Below are 21,090 nucleotides of genomic sequence, written 5' to 3' on the forward strand. Positions count from 1 at the left end.
AGACACCTCAAAAATCCTTGTAATAAGTTTTCTTTTTTGTTTTTGCTAACTCAAGCTGGTTTGTTACCTGAACCCAAAGAATCTTAATTAATACTGGATCCCTTGCTTGCTGGTGTCATAGCATTTCCTAGGGAGACAGAGACAGTCAGTGCTCACCAAGTACCTGTGAACTCCCCTACATCTCCTGGCTCCCATGGAATTAACTTAGGGTGGCCACGTGACCCATCCTGACCAAAGGACCATGAGCAGAAATGATGTGCTTTACTTATGGGTCAAGGCAGTTAAGAGCCAATGTTCCTCCTCCATCTTCTTTACCCCACTGTGACAACAACGTGTCCCTTACGCTGTGATTATAAGAAGGAAGAGGGTCTCCTAACCTACACTGGACTTTGCATGAGCAAAAAACTAAACTTTTTTTCATGATAAGCTACTAAGATGTGGAGAGCAGGGAGGGGTGTTATGCAGGAGCTACCATTAATTACATCATTATATTCGCTAAATTATAGCTATACTTCAGTGGTCTCTTTCATTAGACTGTGACCTGTTTGAGGTCAGTAGCAGGTTTTCATCTTCTGACTCCAGCATCAAGCCCTAAAGGGCCTGGAACATAACATTTGCCCATTAAATGTGTGTTGAATGAATTACAAGTGAATGAATCACTCCACCTGATGTTTCAAAGATTCAAATGAATGCTTACTAGTAACCCAAGGAATCTAGAAACTTTCCAAGCTGGAAATTGAGCCTTGAGTCTTCTAACTCCAAGCCACGGGATCACTGTCATCACTGTGGATGGATCATGGGAACTAAGAATTCATTCCAATATATGGCAGTCCAGCACACAGTCTGCCCATGTGTAACTTTCTAGGACAATTATTCTGGAAAGTCATTTCTGGGAAAGGGCCCAAGAATGTACAGCTGAGGAGAAAGACTTCTTTAAACGTTGACTGCTTCTGTTGCTCTGGTCATGACACTCTGAAAACAACACAAGTCAGAAGCCTCCTAGGGGACAGAGGAGCATCTGTCCTTGCCAAAATTTGCACATTCCTGTTAAATAATTTCCCCGGAGTTAACAAAGGGCACACTGAGCAGGGAAATTCTTAAAATCCCACAATTAGAGTCAAAAAGTCAGTGCAAGTTCAGGGTAGGAAAACAGATTTTATGACAGTTTGTCTTCAGTGTCTGAATTAACCACAAACTCAGTAATAATGAAAATAAAATTTGCTTTGCTATTGCCAATGGAATGGGTCTACTGTGCATCAAGGACTGAACTGGATTGTACACAACCTTTAAATTTTTTGTTTATTTATATATGACTGTGCTGGGGCTTTGTTGCTTTGCACAGGCTTTCTCTGCTTGCGGTGAGCAGGGGCTACTCTCCAGTGGCAGTGCATGAGCTTCTCATTGTGGCTGGCTTCTCTTGTTGCAGGACACAGACTCTAGAGCGCGCGGGTTTCAGGAGTTGCAGCTTGTGGGCCCTAGAGCTCAGGCTCAGTAGTTGTGGCGCACTGGTTTAGTTGCCTCTCAGTATATGGAATCTTCCCAGACCAGGGACTGAACCCACATCAACCTGCACTGGCAGGAAGCTTCTTTACTGGACTACCAGGGAAGTCCCCTGAACTGGATTTAGACACACCATCCTTTCTTAGTCCTTACTGTCAAGGGATGAGGTATCTAAGGCACTTCCCTTGTTTCAGGTGAAGAAAATGGGTTTAGACTAGTTATGAGATTTGCTGAAGGTCACAAAGCTAGTAAAGGGTTAATATAGGACTCAAACTGAGGCTTTTTGAACTCCAAAGTCCATGGTCTAGATGCTTAGATGTGATCAATGTGATTCTTTTATTTGAAAGTCTCAGAAATGCACTGGGTTAGACAGAGGATGGTTATAGTTCACAGAATCCAAGGAAGATGAATTGACAGCCTACTGGAATGACAGGGCTGGCACACGGAGCTTCCAGATACCTGAAGTCTTCTAGCAGCCCCTCACCCTCCACCTCTCCACGCCTCTAGGGCTCCCTTCTTTTTCTCTCGATGTCTTTTTGCCACACATGGCCCATCCCTCACATCCCTCAGCTCCCACCAGCAGAGAGGATCTGACTTGCCTCAGTTTCAGTTTGAAAAATGCCAGAGCAGAAAACTAATGGGCCAGTTTGGGTCCAGAACTGATCTGTCCTGGCCGTGGAGATGGGTCATCTAAAGAACAGGGCAGCTCCTTGTTTGCTTGGAAGAGAATGAAGTGTCTGAAAAAACCAAAATGGTCAAAGGAAATAGAAAAGCGTAGCTTGAAGCATTTTAGCGGGTAGGGAGGGTTCCTGTTACCTTTAAACATCTGAAGGATGGTCAATGAGGAAGCTGGAGGGAGTGATCCAGTCACTATGGGACCAATGGATACAAGTTTATAGGAGACAGACCTTAGGTACAGATTTAGCATCCACTGAAGTGGATCACAATAGACTGTGGAAAATTCTGAAAGAGATGGGAATACCAGACCACCTGACCTGCCTCTTGAGAAACCTATATGCAGGGCAGGAAGCAACAGTTAGAACTGGACATGGAACAACAGACTGGTTCCAAATAGGAAAAAGAGTACGTAAAGGCTGTATATTGTCACCCTGCTTATTTAATTTATATGCAGAGTACATCATGAGAAACGCTGAGCTGGAAGAAACACAAGCTGGAATCAAGATTGCCAGGAGAAATATCAGTAACCTCAGATATGCAGATGACACCACCCTTATGGCAGAAAGTGAAGAGGAACTAAAAAGCCTCTTGATGAAAGTGAAAGAGGAGAGTGAAAAAGTTGGCTTAAAGCTCAACATTCAGAAAATGAAGATCATGGCATCTGGTCCCATCACTTCATGGGAAATAGATGGGGAAACAGCGGAAACAGTGTCAGACTTTATTTTTGGGGGCTCCAAAATCACTGCAGGTGGTGACTGTAGCCATGAAATTAAAAGGCGCTTACTCCTTGGAAGGAAAGTTATGACCAATCTAGATAGCATATTCAAAAGCAGAGACATTACTTTGCTAACAAAGGTCCGTCTAGTCAAGGCTGTGGTTTTTCCAGTAGTCATGTATGGATGTGAGAGTTGGACTGTGAAGACAGCTGAGTGCCGAAGAATTGATGCTTTTGAACTGTGGTGTCGGAGAAGACTCTTGAGACTCCCTTGGACTGCAAGGAGATCCAACCAGTCTATTCTGAAGGAGATCAGCCCTGGGATTTCTTTGGAAGGAATGATGCTAAAGCTGAACTTTGGCCACCTCATGCGAAGAGTTGACTCATTGGAAAAGACTCTGATGCTGGGAGGGATTGAGGGCAGGAGGAGAAGGGGACGACAGAGGATGAGATGGCTGGATGGCATTACCAACTCAATGCACATGAGTCTGAGTGAACTCCGGGAGTTGGTGATGGACAGGGAGGCCTGGCGTGCTGCGATTCATAGGGTCCCAAAGAGTCGGACACGACTGAGCGACTGAACTGAACTGAACTGATGCTACAATGTAGTGTGATGGGTTTTCCACTTTCCAATTTAGGTTATTTATATTTGTTGATATCATAAATGTCACTGCTAGGATTATCCTAATTCATAAGTCTTAGGCCAAACATCTAATTATGTCCTTAGGTCCTTCAAAATGTTGACACTCAAGTAACACCCAATACACTGTACACACTAGAGGGAGCTTGAGACCTCTCAGAAACAATCGTGTGGGGTGTGTGTGTGTGTGTGTGTGTGTGTGTGTGTGCCCTGGTGAAGAATGAAAGTAACCTGCCAAGACTGGCCAAAACATTAAAGGCATTTGAGGGCTTCCCCTCACCACTGGGAAAGCTATGCCTGATCTCATGGTGAAACAATGTGGGCATTTTCTTCTCAGGCCTCATCCCATCGTGGGTCAGGAGCAGAGCTCAGTATTTTGACTGATGACAAGTGTGGTCATGAATCTTTAGGTCTGTGGATGACCAGTGGGTGAGTGCAAAGGCTATGCTGAGTCTGTAAAGAAAGGCGCTGTGAGCAGGCTCTGCGAGGAGGCCCCACCCAGCCCCAGGGAACAGCAGCACCCAGGGAGCTCCCTGAGTTGCAGGCCAGACCTCACCGTGGAACCCGCTGGACAGGTTCTCTGCCGCTGTCATGGTGGTGACTGCCCTTAACCAGGGCCCAGGGTCACCAGCAAATGTGTGGGTAGCAGGCAGTGTGACCAGACCTCCTGGACTGACTCGGAGGAGGTGGGGGCAGGGACCTAGCACTCCAGCCTTCACGCCTCTTCCATGACCCCCTCCCACCTTTCTGGATGGAAAGCAGAAGATTCTGACACAGGGACAGACTGCCAGAGCCCCTGCAGTCAAGAGTGGCTGGGCAAATGCAGCTGAGAAAAGAGGGAAAAGAGACTGGGGCTGTGGGCAACTTCAGTGTCAACTCTACAACTCCCAGGGGTTAAGATGGCACCGTCTGTTGCCCTTGAACCAAGGATCTTGCCTTTTCTCCTCCGCCCCCACCTCCTCCCATGCCCCAGCTAACAACCCCCAACTCCCTCCCCTGCCCCAGCTCCCTCTTCTCGAGGGGTTGGCCACTCCTGCCTCACCATACTTGCTTATTTGTGCAGAAGATAAACTAAGACCGTCTTTCCTTGAAACTATAAACACAGGAAGAATTTTGACTGTACGCCAGAGTGCTCGCAAGACCTAGGAAGGATTTTCATAGTGGGCAGAAGTGGTAAGCTTTGGGGAAGGTGGATCTAGTCAGGTTCAAGGACCTGTGTTTTCACATGCTAAAAGCAACACCAGTGAAGGTAGAACTTTCTCTTAAATCCTTGGTTCTTCCATCTTAACTGCATAAAATCACCTAGAAAGTTTTACAAAATCGCCACTCCCAGGACAAGCACATCAAAATCTCTGAGGATGGGACCCATCCATCGGTGGTTCTGAAGCTCCCAGGTGACTCCAATGCGTAGCCAAGGTTGAGAGGCAGCAGCCTTAAAAGGGTAATGAAAGAAGGCCAAGGCTTTAATGAATTGATGAACATATAAATTTCATGGCCATAATTCCAGTCTATACTTAGGTGTTTTATTTCTTTAAATCTTGCCTTATAATGCATCCTGGCCTTCACTGACAAAGCCAACTAGAGATCTGTAAACAAGTTATAATTTTAATAGATAAATTTAATGAGGAAAAAAATACCATACCTGCTCAGTGAGTTACCCGCATATGAAGAAAGCTTCGTTTGCTGGCACACCCCAGGTCACCTTCTTTCACTGAGCAGGCAGATGGCTTGGGAGAATGGAGGAAAGGTCATCAAAGCAAAAACGCAAAGCTAGCAGGTTGAGAAGCTGGGGGAACATCAGATAAGCACCCAAAGGAAGGACTCTGTATTTTAGGTGCAGTGGAAGAGGCTTCTGAGGCCATGGGGTGGGGGCACAGGGTCGGGAGCTTACCAGGGTGGCATACCTTCATTCAGGACCTCTTTAGACTAGACTTTGGTTAGCCCAACAGGCAGCAAAGCCAACAGTCATCAAATCTTAGAGCCTCAAAATTCAGCCCCCTGTTGTCTGTACCCTCTTCTCTCTTCAACCCCAGCCCCCAGTCCCCTTTGGTCTTTCAAGGAATAGCATAGCATCCAGAAATAGCAGGATCTTGGGATCAGAACAACATGAGTTTCCATCCTAGCTCCATCACTTATTAGCTATGTGTTGTTGTCCTCTAAATTGTGTCCGACTCTTTTGCAGCCCTATGGACTGTAGCCCGCCAGGCTCCCCTGCCCATGGGATTTCCCAGGCAAGAATACTAGAGTGGATTGCCATTTCCTTCTCCAGGGGATCTTCCCAACCTAGGGATCAAACCTAAGCCTCCTGCTTAGCAGGCAGATTCTTTACCACTGAGCCACCTGGGAAGCCCAATGAATATTCAGTTCAGTTCAGTCACTCAGTCCTATCCGACTCTTTGCGACCCCATGAATTGCAGCACGCCAGGCCTCCCTGTCCATCACCATCTCCCGGAGTTCACTCAAACTCACGTCCATCGAGTCGGTGATGCCATCCAGCCATCTCATCCTCTGTCATTCCCTTCTCCTCCTGCCCCCAATCCCTCCCAGCATCAAAGTCTTTTCCAGTGAGTCGACTCTTCACATGAGGTGGCCAAAGTACTGGAGTTTCAGCTTTAGCATCATTCCTTCCAAAGAACACCCAGGGCTGATCTCCTTCAGAATAGACTGGTTGGATCTCCTTGCAGTCCAAGGGACTCTCAAGAGTCTTCTCCAACACCACAGTTCACTGAGCACAGCCCAGTGCTCCTTGGAATGGACTGCCATTCTCTATTAAAAGTATCTGGTAAACAATAATAAATAAGAACTATCAGTGCTCGGTCATATCCAGCTCTTTTTAGACCCCATGGACTGTAGCCCATCAGGCTCCTCTGTCCATGGGATTTCCCAGGCAAGAATGCTGGAGTGGGTTGCCATTTTCTTCTCCAATTAACTACGTGACAGACGTGTGATGTTTAACCTTTCAGGGCTTCAGTTCTCACAGAGGAACTCAGGGGTGGATTTGGGAGTGTGGAGTGCTGCTGGTCAGCCCTGCATCGCCCATGGATTAAGGTGGAATCTTCTATTGCCCTTGGATTAAGGACTTTGCTTCTCCCCACCTGGGTTTATCTTCCCAGGGACTGGCCCCTCTGACGAGCTGTATTCTGCTTGTTTATTTCTGCTGGAGATAAAGTCAGTAAAATCTTTAGGCCCAGGCAAGAGGGGCCTCTACTCTGGTCCCCATCGTCTACAGTGCTGTTTTTTCATCTGTACTTCTCCCTGCTGAGTGAGGGATTCATGGGACGAAAGCCCCCTAAAACCTTGCTCCCCATCCAGGCCATGTTATAAGGGCTGGGACCCTTGAAATCCCCTGTCCATATGGACCTGAATCCACTTCAGGGTCTGTGGGAGCTGATCCGCAGATCCATTCTCTGGATGTGCTACACTGCCTATCTGAGGCCTGATGGAGACCAAGGTCTGCTGTTGGGGAGGGTGTGATGGGGATGCAGGTGGACAGGGCAGAGACTTCTGGTTTCCTCACAGGCACGTTCTCTTAGTGGCTTAGGACAGACTCAGGCCGGAGAAGAGAAGAGGGCTTTCTCTCTGCCCTTCCACCCTCTCAGCTCAGAACTCTAATGAGTCTCGGAATTCTAAACTCCAGCTTGGCTTCCCAGGTCATTATGAAGCTATTTGTCAGTTTCAGAGGGTAGCACATTCTTTATTCATCAGCTTTTAGGGAAGTCCAGGTGGCTCAGCGGTAAAGAATCTGCCTGCCAATGCAGGAGACATAAGAGATGCGGGTTGGCTCCCTGGGTCAAAGAGAGCCCCTGGAGTAGGAGCTGGCCACCCACTCCAGTATTCTTGCCTGGAAAATTCCATGGACATCAGAGCCTGGCAGGGCCATGGCGCCTCAAAGACTTGACACACGACTGAGCACTATTTACACACACAGCTTGCCTTTTAACTCTAAAGCGTTGACACATAGGATATGCAGTATGTGGACCTCCATCTGTGCGCTTATCCTGCAAACGTTACCTGCAGGCCTCATGGAAAACAATACTATTATCATTTAGATTGTGAGGATTCAATGCAAAAAATTACATGAGGGCATAGTAGGTGCTCAGTAAGGTTATTCTCTTGTACCTTTCAGCACATCAATGTTACTCAAAAAAATGCAGTTTCAGAGGAGAATCCTTCCCTAGGCAGGGCCACCACCTTCCTCTTTTTCAGTTCCAGGGTGCAGCTTCACGCTGTGTTGACTTACTGGGGCTAACATGCCCTCAGGCCTTTCCACCCAGAGGCTGATCCATGTTTGAGAGCTGAGCTCTGCTGCTGCAGCCAACCAGGAAGGCTGCGGATCCTTCTGAAGTGGCTCTGGGCTGAGGTGGCCTCAGGGCAGGCGGGGCCTGGGGAATCCAGGCCTTACAGATGGCCGGTGAGCTGGAGAGACCTGTGGAGAGAAATTCCTGGGTCAGAAAGCAGGGAGGGCACCCCGAGAGTTGTCTGCAGACTTACATTGGCCTGAGTTCAGGAATGGTACCTAGAAAAGCAGCAGAGCTTCCTGAAGGACCAGGGAAGAGGGGACGGGGCAATGAGAGCTGACTGACTGGGGCTTGGCGGTTCAGGACTCAGGGAAGCCAGACAGGAACCAGTTCTGTTGGAACCAGCCGAACTGGTTCACTTTGCTACATATCTCAAACTTGCTGTGGTGTGTCTGCTTTATACTTCAAGTACATTTATTGTTCACATTTTAAACAGCAATTGGTACTGTGTTTTATTTATTTATTTATTTATTTTTTCACTGAAGGATAATTGTTTTACAGAATTTTGTTGTTTTCTGTCAAACCTCAATAGGAATCAGCCATAGGTATGCATATATCCCCTCCTTCCTGAATCCCCCTCCCACCTCCCGCCCCATCCCACACCTCCAGGTTGACACAGAGCGCCTGATTTGAGTTTCCTGAGCCATACAGCAAATTCCTGTTTGCTATCTATTTTACATACGGTAATGTAAGTTTCCGTGTTACTCTCCCCATACATCTCACCCTGTCCTCCCTCTCGCCATGTCCATAAGTCTATTCTCTGTGTCTGTTTCTTCACTGCTGTCCTGTGAATAAATTATTCAGTACCATTTTTCTAGATTCCATATATATGCTTTAGAATATGATATTTCTCTTTCTCTTTCTGACTTACTTCACTCTGCATAATAGGTTCTAGGTTCATCCACCTCATCAGAACTGACTCAAAGGCATTCCTTTTTATAGCTGAGCACCGAAGAATTGATGCGTTTGAACTGTGGTGTTGGAGAAGACTCTTGAGAGTCCCTTGGACTGCAAGGAGATCCAACCAGTCCATCCTAAAGGAGATCAGCCCTGGGATTTCTTTTGGAAGGAATGATGCTAAAGCTGAAACTCCAGTACTTTGGCCACCTCATGTGAAGAGTCGACTCACTGGAAAAGACTCTGATGCTGGGAGGAATTGGGGGCAGGAGGAGAAGGGGATGACAGAGGATGAGATGGCTGGATGGCATCACGGACTTGATGGATGTGAGTCTGAGTGAACTCCGGGAGATGGTGATGGACAGGGAGGCCTGGCGTGCTGCGATTCATGGGGTCACACAGAGTTGGACACGACTGAGCGACTGAACTGAGCTGAGTATTCCCTTGTGTATATGAACCACAACTTCTTTACCCATTCCTCTGTCGATGGACATCTAGGTTGCTTCCATGTTCTGCTGCTGCTGCTGCTGCTGATGCTGCTAAGTCACTTCAGTCGTGTCCGACTCTGTGCGACCCCATAGACGGCAGCCCACCAGGCTCCCCGGTCCCTGGGATTCTCCAGGCCAGAACACTGGAGTGTCATGTGGCTTCATGAATCACAGAGAGAAATGCCCTTGAAGATCTTCTAATGTGATTTCCTCCTCATCAGGAAACTCTCATTTCCTATAAACTTTAGAAAGTTTTTTCACTGTGGTTATTGCATGTCAAAGAATGTTTAACCGGTGTATTGGTTGGACTTCATGTTGGTTGAGCTTTTAATCTATCACTCATTATCCATCTGTATATGTTTTAATCTCTCATTATCTATCTATCCGTGTATATTTTTAATCACCAGAAATAGAAATTTCTTTAGAAACAAATAAAGTTTATTTTTTAATCACAGCGAAGTTCATCTTGTCCCACTTAGTTCTAGAAAACAGATTCTTGAAAATCACTCCTAGAAAAAGTTCCTGTAGCCTCAGATGTCAAAAACAAACTGTATAAGTATTTTCAACATATTCAAACGCTAAAGAGGGCTGTAACTCCCAGAAGCAAGATCTGTTTGGTCATCCAGGATAGCATTATGTTCCCTCAAGATCAAGAAATGTGAGCTGACATTGAGGCAAAGTATAAAAAGCTTTCAGGACTTCCCTGATGGTCCAGTGGTCAAGAGTCTGCCTTCCAATGCAAGGGACTCGGGTTCAATTCCTGAGTGGAGAACTAAGACCCCGCATGCTACTGGGCAACTAAGCCTTCATGCCACAACTACTGAGCCCACAGGCCGCAATGAAGAGCCAGTGCAATTATCCTTCAATTAAAAAATAAATAAATTTTAAAAAAGAAAACAAGAAACAAACAAAAAAGCCAGTGCAGCCTAAAAACAGTAAACAACAACAAGTTAATTACTGTAATAAATAAAAACCTTTCTATTTGTGCTCTGCCAGATGGTATCTGAAGAGCCTGGGGGTTAAGGATGCAGAAAGTTCACCTCTGTATCTATCATGCATTCACCCTCCACGCCTGCTTTCTTCTGACTCTGTATCACCCCTCATTTTAAACCCAGGTTGGCAACTTTTGATGATAAACACTAGTTCTTTACACCTATTGTTGATACAAATGCAACACTGTTTACTTGCCAGATCCCTGAGAGGCAAAGATCCTAATTAATCTACTAAGGCTTTTCTTGGAAAAACGTCAGAACTTTCAGATGGAAAACCTGGGTAGATATCATCATTGTGTTTTGCAACAGGTCTGGCCAGATTGCTCCAGACAAATCAGCCAGTTTCTGCTCAGCACTTTGTGCAGTTCAGGCAAGCCAGGAATTTGCCGGCTGAGAATACAGAAGAGGGAGCCGTCCTGATTGAAAATGTTAAGCAGAGGGGCCTGAAGCATCTGCCAGGTCAATGTCCAATGCCCTCTGCCGTGGGACAGCTGTGCCTGTGTCTCAAGACCTGGGACTAGAAGAGGGGGCCTCAGACACCCCCTGGCATGTCCCTGTAATCTTCCAAATGGTGTGCTTGAGGGTGGTGGAGGCTCAGCTCTGCTGAGTGAAACTCTCTTCCGAGGCTTTTCCTGATAGTCATGGCCACTCGTGGTAAGGAGGTTAAGCAGACCCCGCAGAAAGGCCTCCCAGGAACGCATGGTACTGGAGTCGGCCTGGAAGGAGTGGGAAATTTGGTTTATTTTCTTTTGGCTGGACCATAAGGCTTGAAGGATCTCAGTTCCTTGATCAGGGATTAAACACAAGCCATGGTACTGAAAGCCTGGAATCCTAACCACTGGGCCATCAGGAAACCCCCAGGTTTAGGTTATCTTTAATTCTAACCTTTCAAGCCCAAGAATACTGGAGTGGGTAGCCTATGCCTTCTCCAGGGGTTCTTCCCGACCCAGGAATCGAACTGGAGTCTCCTGCATTGCAGGTGGATTCTTTACCAACTGAGCTATCAGGGAAGCCCAACGTTTCCTGTTTTCCCCAAACCTTACTGGCATTGTGGAACCCTGGACTGGTCATCCCTTTCAAGGGTCCTCTCCCTTATGGGCGCATGTGTGCATGCTAGGTCGCTTCAGTTGTGTCCAACTCTTTGGGACCACATGGACTGTAGGCTCCCAGGCTCCTCTGTTCATGGGATTCTCCAGACAAGACAACTATTGGCTGCATTGCTAAAATAATAATAATAATAATCTAGAAGGAAAAACAGGACCTAATGGAATCTTAACTCTCTGCAAAGTGAGAGAAAACTTTGAAACCTGCCAGTGGTGACTTAGCGAAGTGATACAACTGTCCTCAGAAGAGCTTTATTACATGGCTGTGGCTCTGTAGCTCTCCAGACACACATGCTAAACCATCAAGAGATTTCCAAACTGGTTTTGTGCTGTCTGTCCCCACAGGGCAGGTGCAGTGTGACCACAATTTGGCAGGAGGGTAGAGGGACAGGAAGACGGCTTTCTCTATAGTTCTGTCCACCCGAACTTTCTGCAGGCGTTGCATGAATACCACAGCCTCTAGACCTGTGTGGCTGTTGCACCCTTGAATGTGGCTAGTGCCACTAGGCAGCTGAATTTATTATTGCAGTTCATTGGAATTAACCCAAGGGAATTCTCTGCAGGTCCAGGGGATAGGAATCCATGCTTTCACTGCTGAGGGCACAGGTTCAATCCCTGGGCGGGGAACTAGAATTCCACAAGTCACATGGTACAGCCAAAAAAAGAAAGAAAGAAATTAAATTAATGGCTACACATGGTCAGTGGCTCTTGTATTAGACAGCAGAATAGAAGTTCACTGACCTTGAATTTCTACAGGAGGGAGGGCAGCTTCAATTTCCCTGGGTCTCATCTTTTGTCTTGCTTCCCTGGACATTCAGCTTCTTCTTTTGGATCCATCTCTGGCAGCTCCATCTCTGAGGCCTCTCCTCAGTTAACCCTATGCACCGGCCAAACTTCAGCAAGAAGCAACATTACATTATCTGCTTTGAAAGGACTGAGTATGGCTTTCTCTGAGCAGGATGAGGTTGGCAAGGATTGCTGAAGCTGAGTGTGATGCACCAAACTGCTAATTTGCTAAAATAATTTGAAAAAGTGCTACTTTCAAACCCTGACGTGAGTGCCACTTTCTGAAATTGGTGGGAGGCCAGAGTCCATGCTACTGGAGGTTATGCTTGCTAATTGTCTCAGTGGTCATTTAGGAAATGGCTATGGAATATTTCTTCCTCTCTGTCAGAGCACTTGGCCCAGAAAGGCAGGCTTGTTCACTGAGATTCTCTACTCTGACCCAAGCCAAAGATTCAGCCTGATTTCTTGTCAACTGGAAATTGGGAATTGCATAATCTACTTCCCCCCCCTCCACCCCGCCCAAGAGATCCATATTTTCATGATTGCCCTTGCAACCCAGGTGACCTGTCCTCTGCAAAAGCCCTGTTGAGGAGAGGGAAACAGCTGGGCCTGGGGACTGTGTTTTGCACTATTCTGCTCAACCATCTACAGCCGGTTGGATCTGGGCTGGGCATTAACCCCAGAGCAGCTGATTGCAAAGGTTGGCCAGTAACCTATGACTTGGCACAAAAGAATGTCCTCCAACCAGAGTTCCTCTCTCTGGACTCTGGAAGCAGAGAGACTGGGACACTGGAAATGGCTGGTGGGGGATGTGGAGGCAGGAGCCTAGTGGCTTAGGCAGAGGCTGGTTTTCACACAAATGGAGTAAAGCTTTGGAATCTGTTTTTAAAATTCCTCAGGCAGTTCAAACACACTGATAACCATTTTTTTTTCATTCCATATGTACTTAGTCACCTCCAAGAGAACACTTCTACCTCACCTTACGACCCCACGGGCTGTAGCCCACCAGGCTCCTCTGTCCATGGGATTTCCCAGGCAAGAATACTGGAGTGGGTTGCCATTTCCTCCTCTAGGTTATTTCCCAACCCAGGGATCGAACCCAAGTCTCCTGCACTGCAGGCAGATTTTTTTACCCACTGAGCCATCGGGGAAGTCCCCTCTCTCACCTTACACCTCCCATTTGCAACTTTAACATAGGATACAGCCAGTATTTTGGTCTTGTTGGTAGCACTTCAGTGTAAGGTTTTCTTTTCAACATTTCCTAAGGAGAGATTGCTAGTAGTGGGATTCCTAGTCGAAGAGACACTTGTCTTTGTGATTCTTGCCCCATATCACCCTCCAATAGGGCAGTGTCAGGTAAACGTCTATTGGAGTGTTGTCCAGCAGTGTTCTGCACACAGTGACCGACTCAGGTGCGTTTCAAGGAGCTGTGATCCTCTGGTTATGTGGCTACGGTATTCAGTGGTCATAATTAAGACAACCGGATTAAACAAAATCAGCCAGTTCTGGACCTGTGTGAGATACCTGCTGCTCCTGCTGCTAAGTCACTTCAGTCATGTCCGACTCTGTGCAACCCCATAGATGGCAGCCCACCAGGCTGCCCCATCCCTGGGATTCTCCAGGCAAGAACACTGGAGTGGGTTGCCATTTCCTTCTCTAATGCAGGAAAGTGAAAATGAAGTCATTCAGTCGTGCCTAACCCTCAGCGACCCCATGGACTGCAGCCTACCAGACTCCTCCATCCATGGGATTTTCCAGGCAAGAGTACTGGAGTGGGGTGCCATTGCCTTCTCTGATGAGATACCATACCAAAATCTATATTGGCTCTCATAGAATTCTTATATGATGAAGCTTACAGATGAACAGTGCCCTGCAGAGGATACTTTGACAGACCCTCTCTTGCAGAGAGGTGGCGCCCTCACTGTGTGAACAGAAGCTGAAAAAAATCCTAGTACCTCTCAGTGCACCCACATCAGGTACCCATGGAATTGGCAAAATACACACCTATGTTAAGAAATTGGCCTCCCTGGTAGTTCAGCTGGTAAAGAATCCACCTGCAATGCAGGAGACCCTGGTTTGATTCCTGGATTGGGAAGATCCCCTGGAGAAGGGATAGGCTACCCACTCTAGTGTTCTTGGGCTGCCTGGTGGCTCAGACAATAAAGAATCTGCCTGCAATGCAGGAGACCTGGGTTCAATCCCTGGGTTGGGAAGATCCCCTGGAGAAGGGAACGGCTGCCCACTTCGGCATTCTTGCCTGGAGAATTCCAAGGACAGAGGAGCCTGACAGGCTACAGTCCATAGGGTTACAAAGAGTCAGATATGGCTGAGAGACTTTCACTTCACTTCATCTTAGGAAATACTTTAAGTAATATATTTTAAAAGTCAATAAGGATGTCAGGAAGATATTTTGTGGTGTGGAAAAAAAAACTTCACCATGCCATGTGGAAAAGGATCCCAGTTTCTGTTCGAAAGAAAAAGATATATCTTATTGATTACTTCTTGTCTCCTCCAACCCCTACCACCACTAGAATTTGTCTCCAACAACAAAAATGTCCAGTCGCACATGCCATTCTGAGCTTGTTTAAAATTTTAGGGTGTGGTTATATTGATAGATTATTGTGTTGTTGACTGCACTTTCCTGTTATGCTTTATATTTTATTTTAAGATGTGTTTATATTATAATTTTTTGTTTTACCAGCAGAATGCCATTGACTTAATAATAAAGTTATTATAACAAATGCTAGACAAGGTGTGGGAAAAAGGGAACCCTCCTACAACCTCCATTGTAGGTTGCAATGTAGGTTGATGCAGCCACTGTGAAAATAGTATGGAGATTCCTCAAAAAACTAGAAATAGGGTTGCCATATGATCCAGCAATCCCACTATTCAGTATATATCCAGACAAAACTATAATTCAAGAAGATAAATGCACCTTTATGTTCACAGAAGCCCCATTTACAACATAACATGGAAGCAACTAAGAATGAAATTTTGCCATTTGCAACAACATGGATGGACCCGGAGGTATAATGTTTAGTGGAGTAAGTCAGAGGAAGACAAATACTTATCATTATATGTGGAATCTAAAAAATAAAACAAACAAATAAATATAACAGAAACAGACTCACAAATATCGAGAACAAACTTGTGGTTAACACTGGGGAGAGGAAAGGGAGGAGGGGCAAGGTAAGGGTAGGGGATTAAGAGGTACAATTGTTATGTATAAAATGAATAAGATATACAGATATATTGTACAGCACAGGAAATATAGCCAATATTTTATAAAACTTTACTTGGAGTGTAATCTATAAAAATATTGAATCACTATTTTGTACAACTGAAACTAATATAATATTGTAAATAAATTATACTTTAAGTTTAAAAAATAAAATTAATAAACCCTCTTAAAAAGAAAATATTCCATTCACAGAAGAATGGATAAAGAAAGATATGATACGTATGCATAATTGACTACTGCTGCTAAGTCACTTCAGTCGTGTTCGACTCTGTGTGACCCCATACACGGCAGCCCACCAGGCTCCCCCGTCCCTGGGATTCTCCAGGCAAGAACACTGGAGTGGGTTGCCATTTCCTTCTCCAATGCATGAAAGTGCAAAGTGAAAGTGAAGTCACTCAGTCCTGTCCGACTCTTAGCGACCCCATGGACTGCAGCCTTCCAGGCTCCTCCATCCATGGGATTTTCCGACTACCGCTTAGCCTTATTATTATGAAATAATGCCATTTGCGGTAACATGGTTAGACCTAGAGACTGTTAAGTCATAAAGAGAAAGACAAATATCGCATGATTTCACTTATATGTGGAATCTAAAATATGACACAAATGAACTTATCTGTGAAACAAAAACAGACTCACAGACATAAAGAAGAGATATGTGGTTGACGAGGGAGGAGAGGCAGGCAAGGGATGGATTAGGAGTTCGGGATTAACAGATGCAAACTAGTACCCCCAGGAGGAGGGCATGGCTACCCACTCCAGTATTCTTGCCTAGAGAACTCCATGGACAGAGGAGCCTGGCAGGGTACTGTCCATAGGGCTGCAGAGTCGGACACGACGGAAGTGACTAAGCATGCATGCACGGTATAGTGCAGGAAATTATATTCAGTATCCTGTGATGACCCATAAGGGAAAAGAATATAAAAAGAATGTATACATATGTAACACTGAATCACTTTGCTGTACAGCGGAAACTAGTACAACTAGTTGAAATTAAATCAAATAGACTTCTAAAAAAAATCAAGATATTATTAGTAAATTTCATTGAACGTTTCAAAAATTATTACTGTGACTTCCCTGGGGTCCAGTGGTTAAGAATCTGCCTTTCAGTGCAGGGGATGAGGGTTCGAACCCTGGTTGGGAAACCAAGAAATGAGCAACTAAGCCCAGTTGCCAAACTACTGAGCACATGTGCCCATGCGCTGCAACAAAAGATCCAACATGATGCACGGGAAATTTTGCATGCCACGACTAAGACCCATTGCAGCCAAAAAAGTTATTAGTAAATTAACTTGATTGTGAAACTCGCTTCTCTCTATTGGATATTGTCTGAGAAGAATGTTTTCACAATGAGTGTGTGTTCATTTTATAATCAAAGGGAAAAATTAAACTAGTTTTATTTGGATGTGGCAATAGGGAAGAGAACATCTAAGCATATACTATGCCCCAGGTGTAGCAATTATCTGATATCATTTAACCTGTTTGATTATTATTCCACCTGGTGGGCTACATTCCATAGGGTCGCATGGAGTTTGACATGACTGAAGTGATTTAGCACGTAGCACACATCAATACACATGGAGATCACCAGATGGTCAACACTGAAATAAGATTGATGATATTCTTTGCAGCCAAAGATGGAGAAGCTCTATACAGTCAGCAAAAACAAGACTGGGAGCTGACTGTGCCTCAGATCATGAACTTCTTATTGCCAAATTCAGACTTAAATTGAAGAAAGTAGGGAAAACCGCTAGACCATTCAGGTATGACATAAATCAAATCTCTTATGATTATACAGTGGAAGTGAGAAATAGATTTAAGGGACTAGATCTGATAGACAGAGTGCCTGATGAACTATGGACAGAGGTTTGTGACATTGTACAGGAGACAGGGATCAAGACCATCCCCATGGAAAAGAAATGCAGAAAAGCAAAATGGCTGTCTGGGGAGGCCTTACAAATAGCTGTGAAAAGAAGAGAAACGAAAAGCAAAGGAGAAAAGGAAAAATATAAGCATCTGAATGCAGAGTTCCAGTGAATAGCAAGAAGAGATAAGAAAGCCTTTCTCAGCGATCAGTGCAAAGAAATAGAGGAAAACAACAGAATGGGAAAGACTAGAGATCTCTTCAAGAAAATTAGAGATACCAAGGGAACATTTCATGCAAAGATGGGCTCGATAAAGGACAGAAATGGTCTGGACCTAACAGAAGCAGAAGATATTAAGAAGAGATGGCAAGAATACACAGAAGAACTGTACAAAAAGATCTTCACGACCAAGATAATCATGATGGTGTGATCACTCACCTAGAGCCAGACATCCTGGAATGAGAAGTCAAGTGGGCCTTAGAAAGCATCACTACGAACAAAGCTAGTGGAGGTGAAGGAATTCCAGTGGAGCTATTTCAAATTCTGAAAGATGATGCTGTGAAAGTGCTGCACTCAATGTGCCAGCAAATTTGGAAAACTCAGCAGTGGCCACAGGACTGGAAAAGGTCAGTTTTCATTCCAATCCCAAAGAAAGGCAATGCCAAAGAATGATCAGACTACCACACAGTTGCACTCATCTCACATGCTAGTAAAGTAATGCTCAAAATTTTCCAAGCCAGGTTTCAGCAATATGTGAACTGTGAACTTCCTGATGTTCAAGCTGGATTTACAAAAGGCAGAGAAACCAGAGATCAAATTGTCAACATCTGCTGGATCATGGAAAAAGCAAGAGAGTTCCAGAAAAACATCTCTTTCTGCTTTATTGACTATGCCAAAGCCTTTGACTGTGTGGATCACAATAAACTGTGGAAAATTCTGAAAGAGATGGGAATACCAGACCACCTGACCTGCCTCTTGAGAAATCTGTATGCAGGTCAGAAAGCAACAGTTAGAACTGGACATGGAACAACAGACTGGTTCCAAATAGGAAAAGGAGTACGTCAAGGCTGTATATTGTCACCCTGCTTATTTAACTTCTATGCAGAGCACATCATGAGAAATGCTGGGCTGGAAGAAGCACAAGCTGGAATCAAGATTACTGGGAGAAATATCAGTAACCTCAGATATGCTGATGACACCACCCTTATGGGAGAAAGTGGAGAGGAACTAAAAAGGCTCCTGTTGAAAGTGAAAGAGGAGACTAAAAAGTTGGCTTAAAGCTCAACATTCAGAAAACAAAGATCATGGCATCTGGTCCCATCACTTCATGGGAAATAGATGGGGAAACAGTAGAAACAGTGTCAGACTTTATTTTCTGGGCTGCAAAATCACTGCAGATGGTGACTGCAGCCATGAAATTAAAAGACGCTTACTCCTTCTAAGGAAAGTTATGAGCAACCTAGATAGCATATTCAAAAGCAGAGACATTACTTTGCCAACAAAGGTCCATCTAGTCAAGGCTGTGGTTTTTCCAGTAGTCATGTATGGATGTGAGAGTTGGACTGTGAAGAAAACTGAGTGCTGAAGAATTGATGCTTTTGAACTGTGGTGTTGGAGAAGACTCTTGAGAGTCCCTTGGACTGCAAGGAGATCCAGCCAGTCTATTCTAAAGGAAATCAGTCCTGGGTGTTCATTGGAAGGACTGATGCTGAAACTGAAACTCCAATACTTTGGCCACCTCATGCGAAGAGTTGACTCATTGGAAAAGACTCTGATCCTGGGAGGGATTGAGGGCAGGAGGGAAGGGGATGACAGAGGATGAGATGGCTAGATGGCATCACCGACTGTTTGGACATGAGTTTGGGTGAACTCCTGGAGTTGGTGATGGACAGGGAGGCCTGGCGTGCTGCGATTTGTGGGGTTGCAAAGAGTCGGACACGACTCAGCGACTGAACTGAACTGACACATCAATAAGGAAACTGAGGCCAAAGCAGTTAACTGACTTGCCTAAGATCAGGGCAATCTCTTCGTATGTGATGGAGCACAGGTTTTTTAAAATAGTGATAAAACATACAAAACATAAAATTTACCATTTTCACCATTTTAATGAAAAAGTATCCCTATTCTGGTCTTCCTGGGTGGTAAAGAACCCACCTGCCAATGAAGGAGACCTAAGAGATTCTGAGTCAATCCCTGGGTTGGGAAAATCCCCTGGAGGAGGGCATGGAAACCCACTCCAGTATTCTTGCCTGGAGAATCCCACGGACAGAGGAGCCTGGCAGGCTACAGTCCATGAGGTCGCAGAGTCAGACACGACTGAAAGGGCTTAGCATGTGCACACATGTCCCTATTCTCTTGTAGGGATATACCACGTTTTGTTTACTCATTCATCTGTTGATGAACATTTGGCTTGTTTCCACATTTTAGCTAACGTGTATAATGTTGCTGTAACATTAGTATACAAGCAGTCATCTGAATTCCTCTTTTCAATTGGTTTGGGTATATAGACCAGTTAGTGGAATTGCTGGAACATAAAATAATAATATGCTTAACTATTTTCCATGTCTGCTCCATTTTCCATTCCCTACCAGCAATATACAAAGTTTCTAAAGTTTCCATGGCCTCAACAACATTTCTGTTTTGCCTTGTTTTATTATAGCCATCCTATATGTGTGTAGTGTTTATCTCATTGTGGCTCTAATTTGCGTTTTCTTAAGACCTTCTATTTCTGCGGCTGCTGCTGCTGCTGCTAAGTCGCTTCAGTCATGTCGGACTCTGTGCAACCCCATAGACGGCAGCCCACCAGGATCCCCCGTCCCTGGGATTCTCCAGGCAAGAACACTGGAGTGGGGTGCCATTGCCTTCTCCAATGCAGGAAAGTGAAAAGTGAAGGTGAAGTCTCTCAGTCGTATCCGACTCTTCGCAACCCCACAGACTGCAGCCCACCAGGCTCCTCCGTCCATGAGATTTTCAAGGCAAGAGTACTGCAGTAGGGTGCCATTGCCTTCTCCATTCTTGAACTAACACTCCCCAAAGATATCCTTTTCATTATAGGGGACTGGAATGCAAAAGTAGGAAGTAAAGAGGTACCTAGAATAACAGGCAAATATGGCCTTGGAGTACAAAACAAAGCAGGTCAAAGGTTGACAGAGTTTTGCCAAGAGAATGCACTGGTCATAGCAAACACCCTCATTCAACAACACAAGAGAAGACTCTACATATGAACATCACCAAATGGTCAATACTGAAATCAGATTGATTATATACTTTGCAGAATATTCTTTGCAGTTATATTAATGGATCTTTAAAGATGTGTTAAAGTGCTGCATTCCATATGCCAGCAAATTTGGAAAACTCAGCAGTGGCCAGAGGACTCGAAAAGGTCTATTTTTATTCCAATCCCAAAGAAAGGCAAGGCCAAAGAATGTTCAAGTGAAAGTGAAAGTCACTCCATTGTGTCTGACTCTTTGTGGCCCCATGGACTGTACAGTCCCTGGAATCCTCCAGGCCAGAATACTGGAGTGGGTAGCCTTTCTCTTCTCCAGGGGATCTTCCCAACCCAGGAATCGAACCCAGGTCTCCTGCATTGCAGGTAGATTCTTTACCAGCTGAGCCACAAGGGAAGCCCAAGATTACTGGAGTGGGTAGCCTTTCTGTTCTCCAGCGGATCTTCCCAACCCAGGAATTGAACCCAGCTCTCCTGCATTGCAGGTAGATTCTTTACCAGCTGAGCCACAAGGGAAGCCCAAGAATACTGGAATGGGTAGCCTTTCTGTTCTCCAGTGGATCTTCCCAACCCAGGAATCGAACCAGGGTCTCTGGCATTGCAGGCAGATTCTTTACCAACTGAGCTATGAGGGAAACCAAGAATGTTCAAACTACCACACAAT

At 45.3% G+C, this 21,090-nt stretch overlaps 1 long non-coding RNA gene and 1 other non-coding gene across 2 annotated transcripts; both read right to left on the reverse strand.

Annotated features, from left to right (window-relative positions):
- Positions 1 to 5,808: 5,808 nt before the first annotated feature.
- TRNAS-GCU (transfer RNA serine (anticodon GCU)) lies at positions 5,809 to 5,879 on the reverse strand. The gene has a single exon. It is a non-coding gene; the product is annotated as a tRNA-Ser (tRNA).
- A 138-nt stretch (positions 5,880 to 6,017) lies between these two features.
- On the reverse strand, positions 6,018 to 17,866 carry LOC132659280 (uncharacterized). The gene is made up of 3 exons (XR_009599511.1): positions 17,639 to 17,866; positions 12,053 to 12,204; positions 6,018 to 7,959 (listed from the first exon to the last, which is right to left on the reverse strand). It is a non-coding gene; the product is annotated as an uncharacterized LOC132659280 (long non-coding RNA).
- Between the last annotated feature and the right edge of the window lie 3,224 nt (positions 17,867 to 21,090).

Source organism: Ovis aries, chromosome 2, assembly GCF_016772045.2.
Source record: "Ovis aries strain OAR_USU_Benz2616 breed Rambouillet chromosome 2, ARS-UI_Ramb_v3.0, whole genome shotgun sequence".
Lineage (NCBI taxonomy): Eukaryota > Metazoa > Chordata > Mammalia > Artiodactyla > Bovidae > Ovis > Ovis aries.